The sequence below is a fragment of the Thermobia domestica genome, chromosome 5 (genome assembly GCF_964235325.1).
Source record: "Thermobia domestica chromosome 5, izTheDome1.hap1.1, whole genome shotgun sequence".
NCBI lineage: Eukaryota > Metazoa > Arthropoda > Insecta > Zygentoma > Lepismatidae > Thermobia > Thermobia domestica.
Genome location: NC_137458.1, coordinates 322568555 through 322593644, shown reverse-complemented (window position 1 = coordinate 322593644; position 25090 = coordinate 322568555).

Below are 25090 nucleotides of genomic sequence, written 5' to 3'. Positions count from 1 at the left end.
GCTAAAGGTTTGGATGTCCATTTCAACAATCAAGACATTTCAACAATGAAGAAAATTCTAAATAAAAAATCGGCACGGATTATTGCCTTCGATAGATGATGAAGTTACTTTTCTAAAAAAAATGAAGACTGTAGGTTGAAATTTGTCAGAGAAATTGTGAATTTTCGTGAAAGGTAAAAAATACATGGAAGAGATACAAATATCGTCCTGCCATATATCGACAAAACTTGTCCCTTTAAACCAACCTTAACGGAAGGAAATAAAACGGGAAACGTCTAACTTCCAAATCGTTCCATACGAAATGACTGAAGAATGATTGTTTTATTACATTTAGCGGAAGATTATAGCACAAACGATTAATGGAAATACTGTACTTACAACAAAATGTAATTATTTTCTTCAGCATTTACAATTGTTTCTTCCAATTAAGGAAAATACTTGTTCACAAACTGTCTGATTAACGTAGACGATCGGAATTTTTTAAATAATTCACTCATACATGCAAGAAAATGACTGTTATACACTAATTTACCCTTCATGTTTTCTAAGTTTAGAAAATTTTGTTATTAGAATAGCGTGGGAAATTCAAGAGCAAAATGGGAATTTCTGAATCTCGAGATAGGATTTTATAACGTTTCAGGTTGGCATCACTGTGTATACTTCAAACATATTTGTGCGGTGACCTGTTCTTTTTGACTTCCAGGATGTGATAGATGACTTGGATAGAACGAAAGCTAGGATAAGAAATTTTTGAGATACTTATTTTTTAAAAAGTTTTACGTCTCTCGATTATACTTTTTTTTCCCTCTGTCTTTCATTTCCGTCATGCGATGGGCGGGCCATAGAAGGTGACGCCTTCTCTGTGGCCAGAGTGATGTCTGTACTATGTGAAGAAGATCATTGTGGGTGGATACAGGTTGCTAGCAGAGTGTAGATTCAAGCAGAAAGCTTCTCAGTATTAGTATTGTTGTGTCCAATTATCGGAAGTGCCACGTGGCATGGGATGGCTTAGTGTGAGGTGAGGTAGAGAGGTTTAGCAGTGATGTTTTGTGAAAGCATGTAGTGCGACTATGTATTATCTATAGATATGAGGATGGTTTTGGTATATTCGACGCTCAGGGTTGTAGTCATCTGAATTGTTTGCCCGTTCATATATTGCCAGTAGATGGTCGATTGGAGGATATCCAGTACGAGGGAGAGCAAGGGTCTCATCTAAGAGGGCTGTAAGCGTTTCATGTGAGGTTGTTATATGATGTGTAATGTATCGCGTGCGTAGGCAATAGAGGTGGTCCAAGATAAGAGGAATTGCAGTGTCGATTGTACACCAAGATGATGTTAATGATGGAATGACGCAAGTGGGAGAACCCCGAGAAAATTCAAGCATACGGTGTTTGTTCATCATAAAACACTCTTGGCAGAAATTAGGACGACATATTTCATAGATCTGAATAAAATGGTGTGGGGGAGTGTGAACCCTCATGTGTATTTTCGAGAATATCAAGAAAACTTCTTTTTTGTAAATCACAGTAACTATGCCATCTATTAATATAGCAAAGTTCTGCTTATGCAGGTGTGGATAGAATATACGTGCAGCAAATTACTTTTCGTTTTCTCCCACTGCCAAGTTTTGTTACAAAAAATATCTTTTCTACAATCAGCATGTCACCAAAATCACTATAATGTAAAATCTTCTAATACTTAGGTAAAAAAAAATATATTGCAAGGCTTAAGCAGACTAGGGAAGGATCTTGACAAAGATCCGAGCAAGGTAAGTGGAATGGCTTTAGGATTCCCAATGTTCTACGCAAGGCCACAAAGCTACGTGCAAGCTGGGTAGCTGCAGTTACGAATCCCACTAGGGATGCGCACGAGACGAGTCGAGACAGGATTTTCCTGACAAAATTCGAGTCGAGACACGACCTTTCCAATAGAAAAATATACATTTTTCGAGTCGAGACATCACTTTTACAGCACATTTTCGAGACGAGACAGCCACAAATCTTGTCTCGTGCGCATCCCTAAATCCCACAGAGTTCCGAACAAACTAAGTGAATAGGATAGGACACCTAGAGCTCCGAGCAAGCTACAGCTCTGAGCTGGGTTACGTTCCTCTCAAAGCTCCAAGCAAGGGTGGAGGGTCCAGCCGTAGACTGATGATTGTCGGTGAGATCCTCCTGGTGTGGCGGTGGTGTTGGTGATCCTTGGTCGTCATGTGACTAGCAGTGCGCTGGTGTCCCTGTCGCCTGCCACAGTAGTAAGTCGTAATAGGACGCACATGGTCAATGCTTGTAAACAAGCACGTCTAGGTTCCGTATCAACAAAGCCATTTGCAGGATATAACAACATGAAACTGATACTGAAGAAAACACTAACAAAGCTTTCATTATACTTACAAGTAGTATTGTTAAACTTATTCGAACATTGTTTCTTCTGATATTCGAATATCCAGATATTTTTCCAAGGTTAACTAAATTTATTAAAAATAAAATATTCATTTGATGGTTTGTTAACCGAAATGACATAATTACACTGCATTCATATAAATTACAATTTAAATATATAATTATAAGGTCAAAGATATACTATTGTCCAGGGAGTAATATATATATCTATATATATATATAACACAATTCTTCTCAGAGTATAGACACCTCATCCAGTTGCTTTCCAGGAGGTAAAGTGCCAAGGACCGACGAGATGTTACCACGTTGGATAGAAACGGATATGCGCTGTATTAGATAAGATGTTTTGCGAACTTCATCGGAAACCCAAAAAATGCATCTTTCTACCTCTCAAATGAATTCAAGACTTCTTGCACCCCAAGCACCACTGGTTTCAATAGCGATTGGAGTGAAAACAAACTTCGAGAAGATTGTTGTATTTTCTTTGCTTTTCAGCTTCTCTGCGATTAGCAACAGCTCCAGCGTTTATTATTGACAGAGGGAGACTTGAATGAGCGTATGTATCAGCGCATGTGAAGTCCCACAATAAACATTTACCTCTCATCCATGGAACCAGTGTCATCCCATCCGGTCGCTTTCCATCCGAACGACAGCAACCAGAAGGTTCCCGTATTGAAGGAATTCCAGCTGTGTTAAGGGCTCGTAGTACAGTGAAAGCTCCCTTAACGGACACCTCTCAATATGGACACCTCTATAATACGGACAGATGTTTTGGACCGGCAAAAATATATGTTCTCTTACAGAACAAAACCCTCCCTTTTACGGACACTCTCAGATACGGACGCGGACAGTCCTTTTTTCCCCAAAACGTTTCAATAACCTCTTCATAACGGACAGTAATTATTCTCGTTTCTGCGATATATTTACAGTAGACAGAAAAGTCTTTTCCCCACAAGTGTACCTATCATGGGTCTAGACTTGATGAACTACCAAACAGAGCAGCTTCAAGTTGAACTTGAATTTCTTCTTTTCTTTTCTGTCCGTAATAAACTGCTTTCTGGTGGAAATCCTAGAAAACCTTCAATAAGCAATAACACTCATGCAGGATCAGTCGTATGGCCAAGAATTCTAAGCGAAAGATCTCCCTGCCCTAACAAATTTAGTCCTCTTTCTTCTGGGTCTTTCATCTTTCCCGACAATTTCATAGATAACAAAACAAAAATTGTTTCTTTTACAATAACATTTCCAATGAACAATGTTTCCTCTCTTACTTTTTTTTTTTTTTGAAAAGCAACAATTTTATTTTCCTTATTATACTGGAACAAGTCTAGGTTGGAGTTCTCCTGGCTTCCCATTTCTCTAAGATGATCTTCTTTGTGATTGGAGATGTGTCAATAAACATATGCACTCCAAATAACTTGCCTTTTCATCCATTCCGCCAACGAAGATACCGCGCCAGTACACAAACACACACACACACACACACACATGTTTCTTCCGGAACCGTACTGAGGATTCTCAGAGGACACTTGCTAATGAGTTTTATTACCCTTGTAGAGGAAAAAAAGTATGTCTTTTTCACTAAACAAAAGAGTTTAGCCGGATAGTTGGTTCCTAATGCATCTTTTGAGAAGGTTCTGAGAATTTGAAATAAATTAAAAGCGCCTTCCCCATTTAACTATTCCCCAATTAATATTATTTAACAGAAATGAATTTCTCCTTGACCCTTCCAGTAATTCAAATACGTACTAAATAGAATAGTTTCATATCGAATTTTACGTATTTAAGCTCATACATAATGTACTTACTCTATATTACTGCATACAATTACCGTTGTGAGAAATTAAATTTCTGTAACCTCTCTGTAACGGACACCTCTCAGTAACGGACAGAAGTTCATGTCCCATTGGTGTCCGTTATTCAGAGGTTTCACTGTATTACATCATTAACGGAGGAGTGTCGGGCGAATCTACCAGCGCTTTTCATACATGAAAGGCCGTGCAGGCCACGTTGGTTAACCTCATCTCCACAAGCTGGACAGCGATGAGGCTCACAAACAGCCAAACCTAAACGTAAGGCAACAGTAATTCGAAAGCTTTCATTTGACAAATGAAGGCCTAAACGCGGAGAAGGTATCGCCGTCAACCATGCACCCGCTTTCGTGAGATGAGGCAGCAAAGAGCCTGGCTTTATCTTCCGGAACCACAACAGCTGGTTCAATTCAATAATAAAACAATTATTCGTTATTTCAAAGTTACGAACTGTGAAGAAAAAAAGAACACCTCCACACTACCTCTAAAATTTGCGACCCTAGGAGGGTGCTTAGTACGTCTAATTCAGTGGTACTCAACCTAATGCCTATCACGACCCCCACATCCTCACATCCGCTTGTCAGCGATCTCCTTATAATTTCTGGTTTGTAATAAACTTGTGTGGGATTTTTAATATACCTATTGCGGAGATCTCACGATATACATCTATTTCTATAATAGCCAAATCCATTTCTTGTATGTAGTGGATACAGTAACTTTCCTAAAAGCGAATGGATTAAAACCAAATTTTCTCAGTTCATTGATATTACAAATATCGAATTCGGTCCGTCATACCGTTTCAAAATAGAGGCCGTTTGAAAATTTTAAAACTTCATAACTGCCTTAATTTTGGGTCATATGTGGTCCCCGGATTCGATTCCTGGCCGGTGCTTCTCCAATTTTCGGCGTTCACCCAGCGTCGTGAGGCAAACTTTGGAGTCACGTTAATAAAAGACATGACGGCCATTAGGTCTACAAAGCTCCCAATGTTGGTTAGCGATAGCGTGACGCGGCGCACTGTCACGCGTTCGTCGCTAATCTGGACACAGTTCCACCATTCGCTAACAGATGGCGTGCAGCGAAACAATCCCACAAATCGGGCTGTTACGCCGAGTGTTTTTTAAAAGTATTTTAAATGACTTGATAATGTGCGTCACGAACTTTGAACCAGACGTTGCCGCACTAGTAAAATCACACCATGCTCAGGTATCTCATTAGCCTTCAATTTTAATTATATTTCAACAGTGGCGTATTTACGATTTTGTTTCGGGAGGGGCTTTTCTAACTTTCGGGGGGGGGCTTTGCCTGGAAATGTGAACATTCTGCAAGATATTTCATTTACTTTACTATACTAAGATTTCGGGGGGGCTTAAGCCCGGAAGCCGCCCCCTAAATACGCCACTGTATTTCAATATGCAGGTTTTGTTGCATTTGTATTTTTCTGGTATTTCATTATGCAGTTCTCATTAGTTTCATATCGTGCCTCTTTCATTTAAATTGCTTTTAAAACAACTCTGCACCTGTTAAAAATGTTTAGTAGACCTATTTTTTCTTATTCTTAACATGTATAAAAAATAAAAATATGCCTATCAGACCAAAATTCAAGGTAATATTTAAAAATATTTTCCGGGATTAGATTCTAATTATATTTATCTCTTCCGCTTGTCTTCGCGATTCCCTAGAGATCGCGACCTCCAGGTTGAGAAATCCTGGTCTGATTGGACGAGCCGGCCTGGATCATAATATGTGGTGTGGTTCTCAGACAGCATCAATTTTTAGATTTACAAAAAGCTCTCTATTTTTTAAAAAACAAACTCACGCACACTATTCACTTCACTGATTCGTATGGTCATTTTTCTACATTTTTTCACGTTCGTTAAAAATGGTTTGTTCCTGCTTATACCTGACTTTATAAATACTGTAAATCCATCCTTATCTACATTGCCGTTTCTACTTCATTAAGTTTTTTCCTGCAATACTAACAAAATTGACCAAGTTCCTCGTACAAGAAAGCATAGAAAATGTATCCTCCAAACATATAAACTCATAAAGATGCAAAATATACTTTCCGAAATTTCAAAACCAATAATTAATTCTAATTGTGAGAAATTTTGCTACAAAAGAGATTCCCAGCAAAACTCGTTTTAGCTTAATTCATGATAATAGTAAACACTAGCGACATCTAATTTGAATCAGGAAAGATTACATTTGCGTAATTTAATTAAGCTAATGGCAAGTAATGAGGTTCTAAATGTTGTCAAACAAGATGCCTACCTTTTCCTTTTGATTCATTGAATATTTATTACATGAAAAAAGCAAGAAAAAGGAAAAGAAAATAGAAGAAAAGTTGGGAAACAACATAATACAAATTAAATTATAGCTTACGCTCACTGGTAACGTGCTGTTTGTCAATTTTCATGAATGATTCTCCATACATTAAGTATCTATATGATACATGCTAGCATATAATTTGGCTTTCATTCTCTGTGTGTTCGTACAATACGAATGATAATAATAAAAGGAAAAATTTCCGGTGCGAATCTTTCTTTTGGTAGATGGCAGTTCTTTCTCCCTCTCATGTTTTCAACTATGTTTATTTATTCCATATGTTTATAGGGCTGTACATAAAATAATCAAAGATAGTAGAGATATATTACTGAATGTACAGTGACAATTACACTATATGTCATCGATATAATTTCCTCCGTTACCATAACTCTTTCTTAAATCTATATCAGTCCAGTGTTGCCAGTTTGGACTACAAGTAGCGGATTGGGCGATTTTCTAAGTGCCTCGCTATCAAAATTTGAAATTGAGCGTCTCGACACTTTTTTTTTTTTTTTTTTTTTACTACTATTAATTATCTAAAAGCTATAGGTCTTAAGAATGCTCTACTTTGTTATTTTCATATTTGAAATCACATATTATTACTTTTATATAATACTGTAAAATTTTGTTTGTTGTATTATATAAAAATCTTAAGTCTTTTAACTCTTGGGTGGAGGTGGCGCTACTGACCCGATGTTGTCTTCTGCTCCGTAGGAGGGGCTAGAAGACGTTGTCTGCAAGTGATTGTAGATCCATCTGGCGTAAAATCTTCTTGCCAAACCACGTGGTGGTGTTTGTAAACACTGGCGTGTGGAAATGTTTGTTACCATATCACGTGGGACATTACAATATGAAAGTAATGTACAAAAGTAAAATTTTGTTTGTTGAGTATTCGGTTGACAATGAACAATAGTTTTACTAAAAGTAACATGTTCGGCACTAGTTTAGTTTCTGTTTTAGTACTTATTATTCTGCAGATCTGTCAACACTAGACCTTTGTTGAGTTTGCGCTGTTGCGATATCACTGACCATGGTGGTGTCTCATTTAATACCTAGGCCAGATACTTGAACGAAGCTGTGTAAACATGAATATTGGAAATGTGATTGTATTACTAACATAATAAGTGGAGTCCAAGAATTGAAGCAGTGAGAAATAACAGTGAAAGGCATACTACAAAAGCTGTAAAGTATATTTCATATCTTATTGGAAGTCAGGGAAGTTGTCATTTTATACTATCATCATCTGCCCAATTCATTGCACACTGCAGTTGTAATGCTCTTGACAGGGCCGGAATTAGGGGTGCACCGGAGCACGTGCCCCCTTCTCCATTATGAATATGCATTATCTCAAGTGAAAAGCTAGCAGTGAAAATAGCAATACTTTACCAAAATTTCGTGTCATGTTTCCATTTCGTTCAAAAGAAAGCAGTTTTGCAAAACCAATAGTTGAAGTCAAATTTCTGACGTTTGAGGGAAAAGGATTTATCGAGAACAGACACTTAGCATCTCCAGGCAAATTCCTCATACACACCACTAGGGATGCGCACGAGACGAGTCGGGACAGGATTTTCCTGACAAAATTCGAGTCGAGACACGCTCTTCCAATAGAGAAATATACATTTTTCGAGTCGAGACATCACTTTTACAGCACATTTTCGAGACGAGACAGCCACAAATCTTGTCTCGTGCGCATCCTTACACAACACAAATGCCTAAAGGGGTTTTAAAAGTTTAAATTTAATTCAACTATACTCATAGTTATTGGTGCACCCCCGTCAGAAAATTCTGGATCCTGCCCTGGCTTTTGACATAATATGAGTTTGCCCTAACACAATATCGCCAACAATCCAAAACTGGTTGTCGTCTGATCGTTGCCAACCCAAGTATCTGACATATTCTCTCCAGAAGTTTCCATTACACTGAGAAGGGCTTGCATATACCTATATATTATAATGTAAAATAAGGACCACCCTAACACATATTGTAAAACTTTATATGGTAGGTAAAACTGGTAATAAAACAAGGTCCGGAATCGACTCCCACTGTCGGCTTATTTGATAAAAATTCACTAAATAACAGTATTTACAGAAAATACTACAACGTTGTTTTCCTCTAAATTATCAGGTTGAAATTAGGTAGTCCTTGACCATGTGGCCAGAATCTCTACAAAGCCCCGAAGCAGGCTAAGCAGAGTGTCGTAGGAAACCCTAATGCTCCGTGGCAAGCAGTGAGGGGGTTAGAAGTCGAAGTGCCCCGAAGCAGGGTAAGCCAGGAGGAAAGAAATAGCCAAGAGTCCCGAAGCAGACTAGAGACTTTGGGATTAGATTCTCCTAATGCTCCGAAGCAAGCAGTAGGAGGGACACTAGAGAACTAGTACTGGTCCATTGGTTGTCGCTGAATTTATGAACCTCCAGGATGGCGGTGGAGCTGCTGCTGTTCTGTCGTCATATGTTTCGTAGGAGATGCCAATGGTGTGTCGTCTGCTTCTCGTAGTAATCCCACGTGGTGTGTAGTAAGTGGTGATGTTTACAAATAAGAGTGTAAAGTATTGTTTGTATACAGTATCAAATGGGCTATTACAATATATACAATGTATATGACTACTAAAAGTGTATAGTTCCAAAATAATTTATTTTTATGCTTGGGCTGCAAATAATTTACTTCCGCTTCTTTTGGAGCACAACGTACCTACTTTTTAATCCTCAGATCTGGCAACACTGCCAGCCGACGAGGTTCTTTTAGTTTATCTCTGCAATAGACCGACCAGTACGGTGCGCACTACAAATAGAATTTCCACTGATCTAGTGAATAGAACATGCGCATTTAATACATGTGGTCCCGGGTTCGATCGTCGGTGAGAAAACATTCAAAATGGAACCCAGTATTGTGGTTTGGATTCCACCTTAAATTGTAGGTCTACGTTCCATGTAGCTTCAGTACTGAAAAGTGATGCTGATCTTAAACAAGCAAACAAAACCATGAACGGAATATTTGGAAACCACATGTCTCGAAGTTTTCTTTTTGAACCCAGGACAAATTGCACGGTATCATGTATGTTAAATGTGATGGTTGTTCCAACAGAAGTCCGGTTAATAGATTCCCAAATGCAAGGGCGCCGATTTCTCTGTAAATTTGGGGGGAGGGGGCATTCAGATGCTGAAGGTATATATATGAAGATTTTAAGACAAATTGCACTCAAATTATGCCAAATATTGTATATTCGCAAATACAATTTTGGGAGCCCACATGAGCTTTGGAGGACACGGCCCCCTCGATCCCGCAGGATCGACGCCCTTGCCCAAAAGTAAAGACCAGTGGAGTGATATCAAGAGCTGGATGAGGCCTCGAGATCGATCTATCTTCTAAAGAAATGTGTGTCCAGAATATCCCGAGCATCATGAGAGACTAATGAGGGTGACTTGTTGTGTTGTAAAAAGATAACTAGCTGCATGCAGGCCCGTATCCAGGGAGGTCTAGGGGGATCTAGACCCCCTTAATTTTTGCTGGCCCCCTAAAATTTTCATGGTAGGCTTGCAAATGAACTATAATATGGTTGGATCGGGCTCCCCTACCTTCAGCCGGCCCCCCCTACATTTTTGGGCTGGCTACCGGCCTGTATGCATGTCATAGGGCTGTTACAAGAGATATGGTTCTAGCATACCCAGTACAGTCTAATCTTCTCACTGAAGAAAAAAGGACCAAACACTTCAATTTACATGAATCCATACCACACACGTACTTTCGAGATATCACGATGTCTCGTTGGGATTTTCAGAAGCTCATAGGTGCGAAGTGGATAACTATTTTCAAACATGCTCATGGAAGTCTAGTATTTCTGGATAACCTTTGTCAAACATACTTATGAGGATCTAGTTGGTGTGGATAACCATTTTAAAACATACTCATAGTGGTCTAGTATGTCTGGAAACCCTTGATAAATATACTCATTGGGATCTAGTTGGTGTAAGTAACCATTTACTAACATATTTGTGGACGTTCAGTAGGTTTGGATAATCATCGACAAACGTACTCATAGGGATCTAGTTGGTTTATAAACATGTTCATGGAAGTCCAGTAGGTCTGAATAACCCTTGACAAACATACTCATCGGGATCTAGCTGGTGTAGGTAACCATTAACAAACATATTCGTGGACGTCCAATAGGTCTGGATAACCCTTGACAAACGTACTCATGAGGATCTGGTTGGTCTAGGTAAAACTTTATAAACGTTCATGAAGGTCCAGTAGGTTTGAATAACCCTTGAGAAACATACTCATGCGGATCTAGTTGGTGTAGGTAACCATTTACAAACATATTTGTGGACATTCAGGAGATCTGGTAACCCTTGACAAACGTATTCATGGGGATCTAGTTGGTCTGGATAATAGTTTATAAACATGTTCATGAAAGGCCAGTAGGCCTGGATAACCCTTGACAAAGGTATTCATGGGGATCTGGTTGGTCTAGATAACCGTTTATAAACATGTTCATAAAAGTCCAGTAGGTCTGGATAACTCTTGACAAACATACTCATGCGGATCTAGCTGGTGTAGGTAACCATTAATAAACATATTCGTGGACGTCCAGTAGGTCTGGATAACCCTTGACAAACATACTCATGGGGATTTGGTTGGTGTAGGTAACCATTTACAAACATATTTGTGGACATCCAGGAGATCTGGTAACCCTTGACAAACGTACTCGTGGGGATCTGGTTGGTGTAGGAAACCACTTACAAACATATTCGTGGACGTCCAGTAGGTCTGGTAACCCTTGACAAACGTACTCACCGGGATATAGTTGGTCTGGATAATCGTTTATAAACATGTTCATGAAAATCCAGTAGGTCTGGTAACCCTTCACAAATATACTCATGGGGATCAGTTGGTGTAGTTAACCATTTGCCAACATATTCGTGAGCGTCCAGGAGGTCTGGATAATCCTTGACGAATGTACTCATGGGGATATAGTTGGTCTGGAAATCCGTTTGTAAACATGTTCATGAAGGTCCAGTAGGTCTGGATAACCCATGACACGAATACTCATAGAAGTCTAGTTGGTTTGAGGAACAATTTATGAACATGCTCATGGAGGTGTAGTTGATCTGGATAGCCACTTTCAAACACACTTATGGGGAAAAGGTAATACTTTCACTTGTCATTTGTACGTAATGGGACAATAACAATAGACACTATTTCAATTTCAGTGTTTATGATTACATATTCTCTCGTGTTACATAACAACATTAAACATAGACTTTAACATACAGTTAGGAAATTAGAAATTTAATAGGTCTAATTAATTTTCCCTTAAGAGTTTTCAAAAATTGGCATTATTATTATTATTATTATTATTATTATTATTATTATTATTATTATTATTATTATTATTATTATTATTATTATTATTATTATTATTACAATATTTGATCCTCTTGTTTCGTACACAAATCGAAATTAATTTCGTTAATTTAGGTGAAGTTTGAGGTAACATAACTAGTAATAATTCGATTTTGTATATTATACAATCATAGTTGGTAAATCTTAACACAATATGCGGTATCTTTAATCACACCATCACGTGACAAAATATTACAAAATGATTTGTTGGGTTCTTTCAGACATTTTTTGAAAAAAGTAACTACAATACGTGGGGGAGGAGTTGATACATTATAGCATCCAACACTTTTTCACTTCTGAAAACAAAGTTTTTGAAAAAGTGATGTTGCGGATGTTAGCCTGTATCACGCTAAATAAAGTAGGGTCTATGTCCTTATTCTTAAGTCTAAAAACACAATATATACTCGTATGTATATATGGAAAGAAGAAATCATATGTGTTCAATCGACGAGAAAAAGGAGGGGCCAATCTGGAAGCAAGCTTTTGTTCTTAGATCATGACAAGGAAAGATTAAGATTAATATCTGTTGTCGGAATAATCTCTAAGAGGTGACTGCAAAAGGGGAAGGGAGAAAGGGGTTACAATTTTAGCCAATCGCAGAGACTAATGTCATGCCTTGTCCCTGGTCATCGGCAAACACGCTAACTCACAATCTGTCTCGGTTTCATGAATCGATGTCTATATGTGATATCCCAAGCACAAACGAATTAATTTATAAAATTACGTCAAAGCATATAACACTCTCATTTATTTTAATCTTCTAGTGACTAATTGTATTCTTAAGTTCTTTATTAGCTTCTTTTTAGCAGGTTTCTAACGAAAATGTCAGTTTTGTATTCGTTTCCCCCAAGATTACCAGAAGAGAATAATATATTAGCAAATAAACAAATTGGTTAAAACATATAAATGACAGCAAGTAAATTAGTTAAAACATACGAGGAGAAGTCAAAAGGTAAAGGGACGTTTGAGAAAATTTACATTTATTCTAATGACAGAAAACTGAAACATACATTATTTTTCTACATAATCTCCCTGCACTTCAACACACTTTTCCCAACGTTTCACAAGGTTTTTGCTTCCGTCCGAAAAAAAAAAAAAAGTTTCCGGTTGCACCTATAACCAATTTTGCACCGCATCAATGACTTCTGCATCGGTTGCAAACCTTCTTCCCTGTCGTGTACGATGCGCTAAACCGTGACTCATATGTGAAGTATTGGCGATTTCGTCCACTGTGATTCATCTGTTTTTCCATCACTATACCCTCAACTCAAATTGTCCTCAGTCGTTGACGTCGATAGCTTGCCCGATTTTTCCTCGTCACATAAAGTTCTTCCCAGTTTGAAACGCTTTATCCATTCGTAGATCTTGCTTCGCGATAAACACTTGTCACCATACTAAACAAAAAGCTAATAATTGCCCTCATTTCCTCATTGTTTGAAACGCTCTATCCATTCGTAGATCTTGCTTCGCGATAAACAGCTGTCACCATACTAAACAAAAAGCTAATAATTGCCCTCATTTCCTCATTGTTTGAAACGCTCTATCCATTCGTAGATCTTGCTTCGCGATAGACAGCTGTCACCATACTAAACAAAAAGCGAATAATTGCTCTCATTTCCTCATTGTTTGAAACGCTCTATCCATTCGTAGATCTAGCTTCGCGATAGACAGCTGTCACCACACTAAACAAAAAGCGAATCATTGCCCTCATTTCCTCATTGTTTGAAACGCTCTATCCATTCGTAGATCTAGCTTCGCGATAGACAGCTGTCACCATTCTAAACAAAAAGCGAATCATTGCCCTCATTTCCTCATTGTTTGAAACGCTCTATCCATTCGTAGATCTAGCTTCGCGATAGACAGCTGTCACCATTCTAAACAAAAAGCGAATCATTGCCCTCATTTCCTCATTGTTTGAAACGCTCTATCCATTCGTAGATCTTGCTTCGCGATAGACAGCTGTCACCACACTAAACAAAAAGCGAATCATTGTCCTCATTTCCTCATTGTTTGAAACGCTCTATCCATTCGTAGATCTTGCTTCGCTATAAACAGCTGTCACCATACTAAACAAAAAGCGAATAATTGCCCTCATTTCCTCATTGTTTGAAACGCTCTATCCATTCGTAGATCTAGCTTCGCGATAGACAGCTGTCACCACACTAAACAAAAAGCGAATCATTGCCCTCATTTCCTCATTGTTTGAAACGCTCTATCCATTCGTAGATCTAGCTTCGCGATAGACAGCTGTCACCACACTAAACAAAAAGCGAATCATTGCCCTCATTTCCTCATTGTTTGAAACGCTCTATCCATTTGTAGATTTTGCTTCACGATAAACAGCTGTCACCATACTAAACAAAAAGCGAATCATTGCCCTCATTGCCTCATTGTTTGAGACGCTCTACCCATTCGTAAATATTGCTTCGCGATAAACACTTGTCACCATACTAAACAAAAAGCGAATAATTGCCCTCATTTCCTCATTGTTTGAAACGCTCTATCCATTCGTAGATCTTGCTTCGCCATAGACAGCTGTCACCACACTAAACAAAAAGCGAATCATTGCCCTCATTTCCTCATTGTTTGAAACGCTCTATCCATTCGTAGATCTTGCTTCGCGATAGACAGCTGTCACCACACTAAACAAAAAGCGAATCATTGTCCTCATTTCCTCATTGTTTGAAACGCTCTATCCATTCGTAGATCTTGCTTCGCTATAAACAGCTGTCACCATACTAAACAAAAAGCGAATCATTGCCCTCATTTCCTCCTTGGTGCAAATAGACAGTGAGCTGCCATATTTAACGGTCTGCTATACTCCAACGACTAACGCGGAAATAAGAGTGACACGTTTCATTGAAGTGCTGCAGACGACACTAATTCAGTGGTGGATGCTAGCAGTGTTACCACTGGATACTAGCAGTGTTACCTAGTGCGAGAAATTGCAAGTCCCTTTATTTTTTGACTTTTCCTCATATAAATGACTTAGCAAATAAACAATTGGTTTTAAAACATATAAACAAATTAGTAAATAAACAAATTGGTTAAAACATTTAAATGAGTTAATAAATAAATAAATTGGTTAAAGCCTATAAATGAGTTAGTAAATAAATAAATGGGTTAAAACATATAAATGACAGCAAATAAACAAATTGGTTAAAACATATGAGTTAGTATATAAACAAATTGTTTAAAACATATAAATAAATTAGCACAAGAAAATGTGTTACTGAATTACTCAATATTGTCCGAGCTCTTTTTAAGTACTAGTTTAATTTTAGATTTACAAACTACGCTGGTGTACAAAACTTAAGGACGATGTAGATAAAACAACATAGAATATTGCGTACTTGATAGAAATAATGAAAGCCCGGTAGTATGTTGCCAGACGTCTCCTACACGTATGCACGAAGCAAGACGTTGCATGACGTAATATCAGCGCGACAGTAGCATCAAATAGATCTGGTCCCCAAACATGAAGCAACTTAATGAAAAGGAAGAGATAGTATCTGTCAGTCAAAGAGCTATTAAGGTGCATTGGGGTGGTGTTACTTAATACAATATGTGGCAAGATTTGAGCGACTTCACACGGAGAAAAGTTATCGGGATACTGAAAGAAAGACAAATTGTGACGAGTGTGGTCCAGGAGTTTGGTATTGTTTACAGCATTAATTCACATCCATAAGAACCATTACAAAGCACATTCAATGCTGTGCGAAGGAGGGAGGATTAGGGATGCGCATGAGACGAGTCGAGACAGAATTTTCCTGACACAATTCGAGTCGAAACACGGCTCTTCCAATAGTGAAATATACATTTTTCGAGTCGAGACATCACTTTTACAACACATTTTTGAGACGAGACAGCCACAAATCTTGTCTCGTGCGCATCCTTAGAGGTGATAGTAGACCGCGGCCAACTACAGCAGAGAACGACCGCTAGACCCTTACTATTTCAAGTGTGTCCCTGCAGGCCTTCTGACGATGTGTGTTTTTCCATACCTCTCCCGAAAGAGGAGAGATAAATTGCTGCGGTAGAGATTCTTCAATGCTTGGCTGTACACTGTCTTATTAGCCATTCTAAGTAGCCTACGATCTTCACTCACCAAGATTAAACGACTGAATGACAAATTTGAATGATACAGCTGAGGTTATTCACTTCTTTCCCGAAAGCAAAGGGATGGTTTCCTCCACAAGAGGGCAGTAGGGGTGGGACCGGAGTATGTTTCACATGTTTTCCGAGGGTATACTTGAAACAGAAAGGCTTTACCTTATGAAATATACAATAACATCAAATAGCGAATGTAATTGCAAACACATCTAACCTAAAAGGGCTTCAAGTCCCCCAATCTCACGCTTTACAGTGGCACGTCGATGGCATGGGAATGATCTGTTTGCCCGATGGTCATTATTGTAATCTTAACTCCCAAATGTGGGCCACGCCATTTCCGGAGGTACCAAAAACATAACTCACCCTGACCTGAGAAGTAGTGATGATTCGTGATTTCTTCTCCGATGAGAGCACATTCACTCTGAGTAGTGAATCTGGAGGAACATTCACCTGGCGAAAAGTTTGAACACGCAATAAACCCAAGAATATTGCCGAGCATGATTGTTTTGGTAGTTCTGTGTTCTAAAGTAGGGATACATAGTGTTACGTCGCATTCCGACCTCCAAATTTTTGCATGCGGTATAAGTACCGGTCAACGATATTGTGACACTGTGTTCCTTCACTATCTATAAAATTTGAGTTGAGTTGATTGTAAGTTTAACGTCCCTTTCAGTAGCGAGGCTATATGAGACGGGGCCTACTGATTAATACAACCACATGAGCTCCCGCCGGGAATCGAACCCGGGTCTCCTCTATAAAATTTGAATTTATAGTTTCGTTTGTTCCTCTGTAGGTCACCGTAAACTAGTGGTTAGAGCGTTGGAGTCATATCCGCGTGGTCCTGGGTTTGATTCTCGGTCGGTGCGTCCCGATTTTCGGCGTCCACCCAGCGTCGTGAGGCAAACTGGGGAGTCACGTGAAATCAAGACGTTACAGTCAATAGGTCTAGAAAGCTCTTGGTGTGCCTATTAAGGACATGACGTCACAGCGCGTTGACTACGTGCTCTCCGCTAGACTGTACGTAGTTCTACTGGTGGCTAGGAGATGGCGCTGGAACAAAGTTATGCTCACAAATGGGCTGTTACGCTGAGTGGTTTGGTTTGTCTCCTCTGTTTTATAAATGTAATCATTAGACACTCTCAATTTTCTGTAATTTTTTAAAGCTTATTAGAGTAATAATGGTAAACGCCATTTCATGTTTTTTTAAATAAATTAATTATTAGGATGAGGTACACCTTACATCCCGCCCCCCTTTTCTAGTAAACTCATTAGCATAATACACATAATGACTAACATAAGGAAAATATTACAAGCGTTTCCGGTACACGTGAAATTAGGAACAAATTATCTTAATTTTGTAACCTTAATCGTTCTATAATGGTTTGTTTCTGCTAAACAAGAATCAACAGGATGGCTCATCACCAAATAACAAACGGCCATTGCGCCTTCATTTGTTATTCCGTAGACACGTGTTATTTCATTAGCTCACCCTTCTCTTTTCTCTCCGCCCAGTTTCAAACAGGTGCATCATCATCCAGTGGATTCGGTAGGAACCGGCCCTAATGAAATTATAGTGGAAAAGAATCGAATTTATTCCTCTTTTTAATATATTTTTTCTCTTTTTTTTTCAAAACGGTGGGTTAAACTCTGGTAAATGCGTGATCGTTTGCTTGTAGTATGAACTCGGTCTGCACGCGCCTTCAATGAGAAAAAACCAAGAATAGTAATGAATACAACTTACTGAACAGGGTAGCCAATTTGAGAAGGAAAATTGTTGGCTACTATACTTTTTGTACTAATTTTTTCATGGATTAAATAAAGTAGATGTAGTGGCAGGCCCTCACCCAGAAATTTGCGTTGGTGGGTGAGAATTCCCAGGGCTGGCCCTACGCAATTTGCTGCAGCATCCAATGGCATCATTTACCGCCTGTGCCCTTTCTCCAGAAAGAACACATCTTAAAGGGCACGATTTTCAGTATGTTACCCCATCATAAACAACAAAGGGAAAGGAAACTCGCACTCAGAAAGGCCTAACTACCACAAATACAATCACGCCGTGTCTTTTTTCTTTAAGTAATATTCTATTAAGTAAGTGAAAGATAAAGCAAACACACCTACAGAGGAAAGGTGGTAATCCTTTTTATAGAATTCAATATCGAGCTTCAATCTCAATATATCAGTTTGCAATCCCAGTGCAACTAGCTCTTTTATCTTTATTACTTGATTTTCCTTCTAGATGTGTTAAAAAAATTTAAAAAAATGGTTTCCACCTTCAATCATAAGAAACTAGTTTGTGACAAAGATAAGACTAGTTTTCATATCAAAACTGTGATAACTAACTAAATGCAACACGTGTTCACTACTGTTCTTGTATTGGATAACAATCAAGCAATTCATGCTGGGATTTGTATGAACATTTAGTTTAGTACTGTCCATCTGAACTTAAATTAATGTTACCTAAGCATGATTTATGAATGAGATATTCAAATAGAAAGTCAGCTAAGTAAAGTTAACTACCATAATCATGAAGTCTGTTTCCAACAAGAAATATTGATTTTAAATAATATGCATATATGGCAGATTTCTCCGCTCGAAACTTTCTGCTCGGTGCAAATGCACGTTTTTCAAATATGGTAGAGATTTGGATTCCAATACTACTGGGGATTCCAATACTACTAGCCACTACGTCTATGTTGTATTAAACGGGTGTTATTTTGGACTCGAAAATACGATAAGTAATTGAAACAAAAAAAAAAAAAAACTTCCACCTATATTTTCAGAAGATGATAGGATTAGATTGTTTTCATAAGAGAAAGAGTACAAATGAAGTGTAAGATCACATTTTCATGCCTCATTAATCATTAACCTGTTAAACAAGTATAGTTTTTTGAGAAAGTTTATAAATGGAAGTTCAGTTAGGAAGATTCTTTTGGGGGGTCTGAACCAGGAGGACTTCCCCGTGGGTGTGCCCCTGTAGTGGTGTGTTTTAGCCTTTTCAACCAACCGTTTGTTGAAATTTCTCAGGTTCTTGAGACCAGTTTTTAAAATTATCTCCACTTACGAAAAAAAAAAATTCTGGCACTAGTTTTGAGAATCTAGTATATATATAGGGGTATTTCAAAACAACACCGACAACGTTTAGGAGATGACTCCTAACACCAAGATAAAACAAAAAGTATAGACCAACCTGGGTGCACAAATGTTTCCTTTCGAAGTTATTGGCTGCCAAAAACATGAAAAATTGAACTTTAAAGGTCCATAGCTCCAAAACTATGGGAACTACCGTAGTCGGGTCAAGACTTCACTTGCGAACTAATATGTGCCCTATCCCAAAAAAAAAAAAAAAAAAAAAAAAAAAATGTTTCAGAATCCTGCTATACTCACGTAACAATTTTTCTAGAGTGAGTTTGGCTAAGGGCATATAATTTGAAGTAACCACCAATTACCTCTGTAAAAACTGTTGCAGAAGTACCGCAGGATTTTGAAACATGGATATTTGGATGGAGCACATAATAGTTCTTGAGTGAAGCCTTGACCTAACTAGGGTAGGTCCAATAGTTTTGGAGCTATTGGTCTTTAAAGTTGATTTTTTTTTTTACGTTTTCTGTAGCCTATAACTCCGAAAGGAAGCATTTGTGCACCCAGGTCTATACTCTTTGTGTTATCTTGGAGTCAGGAATCATCTCCCAAACGTTGTCGGCGTTGTTTTGAAACACCCTGTGTATATATATTTTCTTTTCAGCTTTTAAAAGACAATTAAGGCATACAGAAGTTGAGATATAATACTTTAATTTTTTACAACATCTCATCAATGAGAGGACACTGTATTCTATTGGTTAGAGTTTTTGTCTCACGTGCACGGCGTCCACCCAGCGTCGTGAGGCAAACTGGGGAGTCACATGAATAAAAGACGTGACGGTCACTGGGTGTAGAAAGCACCTGATATGCCTGATCAACGCAGACTACTGATCACATGTTCGTCACTAGGCTAGTCGCTAACAGATGGCGTTGGAGCGTCTCAGGCCCACAAGGGGCTGTTATGCCAAGTGGTTTGGTTTGATATGTCATCAATGGAAATGTAATTCTGGCGATGTACGTTCCTGAAACATGTGTTTTGTTTCCTGTCAAAAACGCATATGTATTAGTACCTAGGTAATAATTAATATATACAAATAGATAATATTAAGTCAACTTACTATACTAACAATAGATTCGGTTGTTGAAAGATTTGAATGGCACCATTGATAAGATAGGACTAGAACTAAATCTGCTAATGCTACAATACCCTACCGGTGATTTCAGAAGATTTCCTCCGGGACACTTTCAATATATTGGCGGGTGGATAACAAATAGAACTGTGAATATACTGGTAAGTTACTATGCGGATGAACGGAGAAATAAGGTTATAATGAGTCCATGTTAATGTCTCTCTGGACGTAAGTAGAATGACAGCTTATTTCCGGTACATATGACGGGTTGAAGTGAATGGGTCAGAAGGCTCCAATTTGAATGTTAAATGCCAGGCAGGGATGTACGCAGGAAGTAGATACTAGGAGTGTGGATCCCCTCCAAAATACCGACTTTTCTGTAAATTTACCCTACTTTTAGGGACGATTTTACAAACTTTAGAATAATTTATAATCAAATTTAATTTGAACCTCTCCCGAAAAGCTTTAAATCTCCGAAATACATTACTGCGTATGTGCTTTGTCAGGGAACTATGAAAGAAGGTTCAGAAATAATAATAAAGAAAGAAAGGAAAGTAAAGAAAGGCAAAGAAAGGAAAGAAAAAAATGAAAGAAAAGAAAAAGAAATTAAATTAAAGTTAAAAAAAATATGAAAGGAAAGAAAAGAAAAGGAAAAATAAAATAAAAGAAAGGAAAGGAAAGGAAAGAGAAGAAAGTAAAGAAAAGAAAAGGAAAGGAAAAAGGAATAGGAAAGGAAAAGGAAAGGAAAGAAAAGGAAAAGAAAAGAAATGAAAGCAAAAGAAAGGACAGGAAAAGAAAAAGAAAAGAAATGAAAGCAAGGAAAAGGAAAGCAAAGGGAAAATATCGAAGAAGACAGTCTTTAAAATAATGAAAAGAATTATTCCCCAACGAAAACCTAAGGTTACTAGAATAGTACGAAGACTAAAAGGTGGCTTGGGACTGAATTAAAGTTTTATCACTTCAAATTAAGGGAAGAAAAATAACCCTAATGTTTTCACTCTTACAGTGGCGGACCTAGAAGATAAAAACTGGGAGGAAGGCAGCCAGAGCCAAACTATGAGTTTACTATCAACTTTCAAAGATATATATATATGTAATTTCAATTATTTTTCTTAGTCGAAAACTGGGGGGTTTAGACCCCCGGCCCAGGGCTAGATCCGCCACTGCTCCCTTATACACAACATTTTGAACATTTCATACAAATTTCACTTTCCTCACGAGCACATCTGATGGAAACCTTGATAGATTCATCTAAAGGGTTACATTTCGCCATCATCAAATTATTATTATAATGCAATTAGTAATACTAGAATATGTAATGAGAAGTCATGTTGATACAATCACTCAGGGTCAACATGTGGGGAAGACGACGGGAAATTGACCTCCTGAGTTTGAGAAACACTTTTTTTTTTTTTTTTTTTTTTAATAACTTGTATACTAATATACTAATAAAGAACGTTAAATTTTTATGTCAGTGAACAATCTTTCACCCCATCCCCCTTTCCTGATAAAATCTGAAATCACACTACTTGCCAATCACTTAGTTAATGCTGCTGTTGTAATATTTCTGTAAGTTCTAAAAATATTTAATAAAAGTATATGATATAATAGGTTTTACGACATGGCTCCTGAAGCTCTAACAACTCTCCCGTTGACAGGTGGCTAACAATATAGGAAGGCACTTTAACACGCACTGAAGATTCATGTGCCATCTATTGAGCGTACTTGTAACTCCAAAATTTCACACAAAATTCATATTTTTGTTCCTAAATTTCTGGCGATTTTCGAAGTTGTTTTGTTTACTAGTTTTTGTTTCTATCTAAGTCATCGAATAGTATATAAATTAACTACGTATATTGTAATTCATGTGTGAATTATGTCTATAAGCTATTTAAAGTTGTAGTGAGGGTCCCAAGATGCATGCCGAATATGCCGAAAGGAATCCGTTTCTTATAATCGGAATCGGAGATGATTTAAGATTTCCTCCAGCGGAATCTCATTATACTGGGGTGGAAATAGTACTGCAAAAAGAAATTCACGTTGAGCACGACAGGAGATATAGCCCCGGGCGCAATTTCTTAACTCCAGTGGGAATTTCGCTCCTCCGAGAAACCACCTAAAAGCGTCACCGGACCGAATTTGCACGTTTATACAAGTCAATGTACATCTGTCTTTTATAAGTCTCGGTGGAGCTAATGTGTGGTGCCGAGGTAAAGCATACTCAGGAAATGATGTAGTTAGCATGTTAAGCCGTCATTATTACCCGGTTCCCCAGGTATCATTTCAGGGAGGAATGGATGAATCCGTGAGCTGCGTTCAAGCAAGGAGAGAGCGAGAAATGAATGTCGCTCCACAGAAAATCGAACCTGGATATTTTGGTTGATATACTCGTATATAAGGGTTGTTTGATAAATAAATATACTTGATTTGCTGTGATTCCATCAGTTGTTTCTCCCACAGTTGCTATATCTTAGACACACTAGTCTGTCAATTTCTTTTCTGTAAAACTTTTCGGGTTATCTGTGAAACCTTGATCGACACAAAGCGTTTGTTCTTGTGGGCTCTCTTCCTTGGGAGGGCGACAAGTCAAAATTGCACAGCGGGTGAGGCAGAACATCTCAGCACAATTATTGGATATTTCTCATGGCGTCAACTTCACTCTGTAGCCTTGCGTTATCCTGCTAAAGAACGATGCCTGGGAAAACTTTTTCGAATTTATTGATCATGACACATAGTTCTGATATTCGATAGCGTACTACTCCATTCTGAAGACAGTGGGCTTAGGAACAATGGACCTAACGTAACTGGGATACTAGCAGGAGCTACCAAAGCGATTTCTATTTATACCATGCTGTTATGCTTGAACATAACACTATATTGTTCGCAATTATTTTATATTGTCACCAGGTGGAGTGGGTCAGTAGTTCGGGGGTCAACAGAAAGTGGCCCACCACCCACCGTGACCCAGTACGGCCTACTCTGAACAACCGACCCACTTTGCTCATGGCGTCGTTAGCTTTTTAAATCTAGAGGGGGGTCGCATGAATGAAAATCAAAATCCTCTTTCCGACAAAAGTAATATATACACAAAGTAGTATAGTTTCCTTAAATATATTTGACTAAAATCTGGGGAGACGTGTGCCCCCGAACCCCTCGCTAACGACACCCGTGCTCTGCTCAATGTACTGTAGACAGTATCTTCTGAACACTGATGAATTTGCCTACATTTTACTTTCAAGGCCTGAACTTTTCTCCATTTTCATAATTTCCATTTACTCCCGATGAGTATATCTAACAAGGAGAAGGCACACTTTGGTAAGTGAACTTCGGGGCCATTTTTTGCGAAATGGTAGTGCACATTTAAATAGTTAATATTACAAACTGGAAGATCGCAATTGGCAAAAATGACGGAGAAGAACCGTCTTAAAGTTTTCTACTCGCCGCATATATCGTACGACGCGCAAATTTATCAAGTAACGGCGTGGCAGAGTGAGAAGAATCAGCGACTCAAATGCAAAGGATCCCGGGTTGATTATTGTTCGAGTCAAACCTTTTTTCTTGTTTTTTCCTTTCAACCAATAAAGTAGGCATTTGTAACTATGAGTAAAATATTAATCACCACATGTTTATAATGAATAAAACAATAGAAATTTTCAATCACTTGTAAATTCTTTTGATGTTCGATGTTAACTAGGAACAAAATTTAATCTCTTCCGTAGATATTATTGTTACTGCAGTCGTTGTGTATAAAATGTTCTTGAAGTTTCGTGTCTACATCTGTTGACAGTGTGAGAATTACAAGGGGAATGAAGGGGGAAATCTGCTTTGGTTATAGCAACATCCAGTATTAGGAAAGGGGATTTCTCCCCTCAACTCCTTTGTAAATAGCACACTGTCAACAGATGTAGACACGAAGTATTAAGAACATTTATTACACAATGACTGTCGTCAAGGGCGCCGATCATGGGGGGCCGGGGTGCCCGTACTCCCAAGCTCATGTGGGCCCCATGTATTTTTATGAATATGTATTTTCATATGTATTTTTCATTGTTATATGTATTGTTGTATGTATTTTTTATCGCCCCAAATTTACAGAGAAATCGGCGCCGTTGACTGTCGTAACCATAATACAACTCGAGATATCAGTATATTTACGGAATATTTGTCTAGGAATTAATTCGTGCGGGTGGACAAGAGATGGCGCAACGAACGGAGCGTCCCACAGTTCCGTGTATCCACACATGTGTTGCAAACCCCTGTCATCGCGTATCGTTCGTAGTATAGGGCAGTGGATTAAAGCGTCAACAACACCAGTTTGTAGTTAAGTGAACATGGCGCAATTTGTGCCTGATAAAGTGTTTTTGCGGGGTGCCCTGCTGCATTACTTTAACATGCAGAAAAGTGCGACTGAAAGTCATCGTATTTTGGTGGAAGTTCTAGCTGAGCTGAGCGAACGTGTCAGAAGTGGTTTGCACGGTTTAGAAGTGGTGATTTCGGCTTGACAGACCAAGAGCGAGCTGGACAGCCAAAAAAATTTCAAGACGAAGAATTGACAGCATTGCTCGAGCAGGATTCGTGTCAAACGCAGGAACAACTTGCAGCAGCATTAGGCGTTGATCAAACAACAGTCTCCAAACGCTTGAAAGCCATGGGAATGATTCAAAAGATGTCACATTGGGTTCCACATGAATTGAAAGACAGAGACGTTGAAAGACGAAAAACCATTTGCGAATTGCTGCTTCAACGACAGAGCAGAAAGGGGTTTCTGCATCGAATTATTACGGGTGATGAGAAGTGGATCCATTACGAGAACCCTAAACGAAAAAAG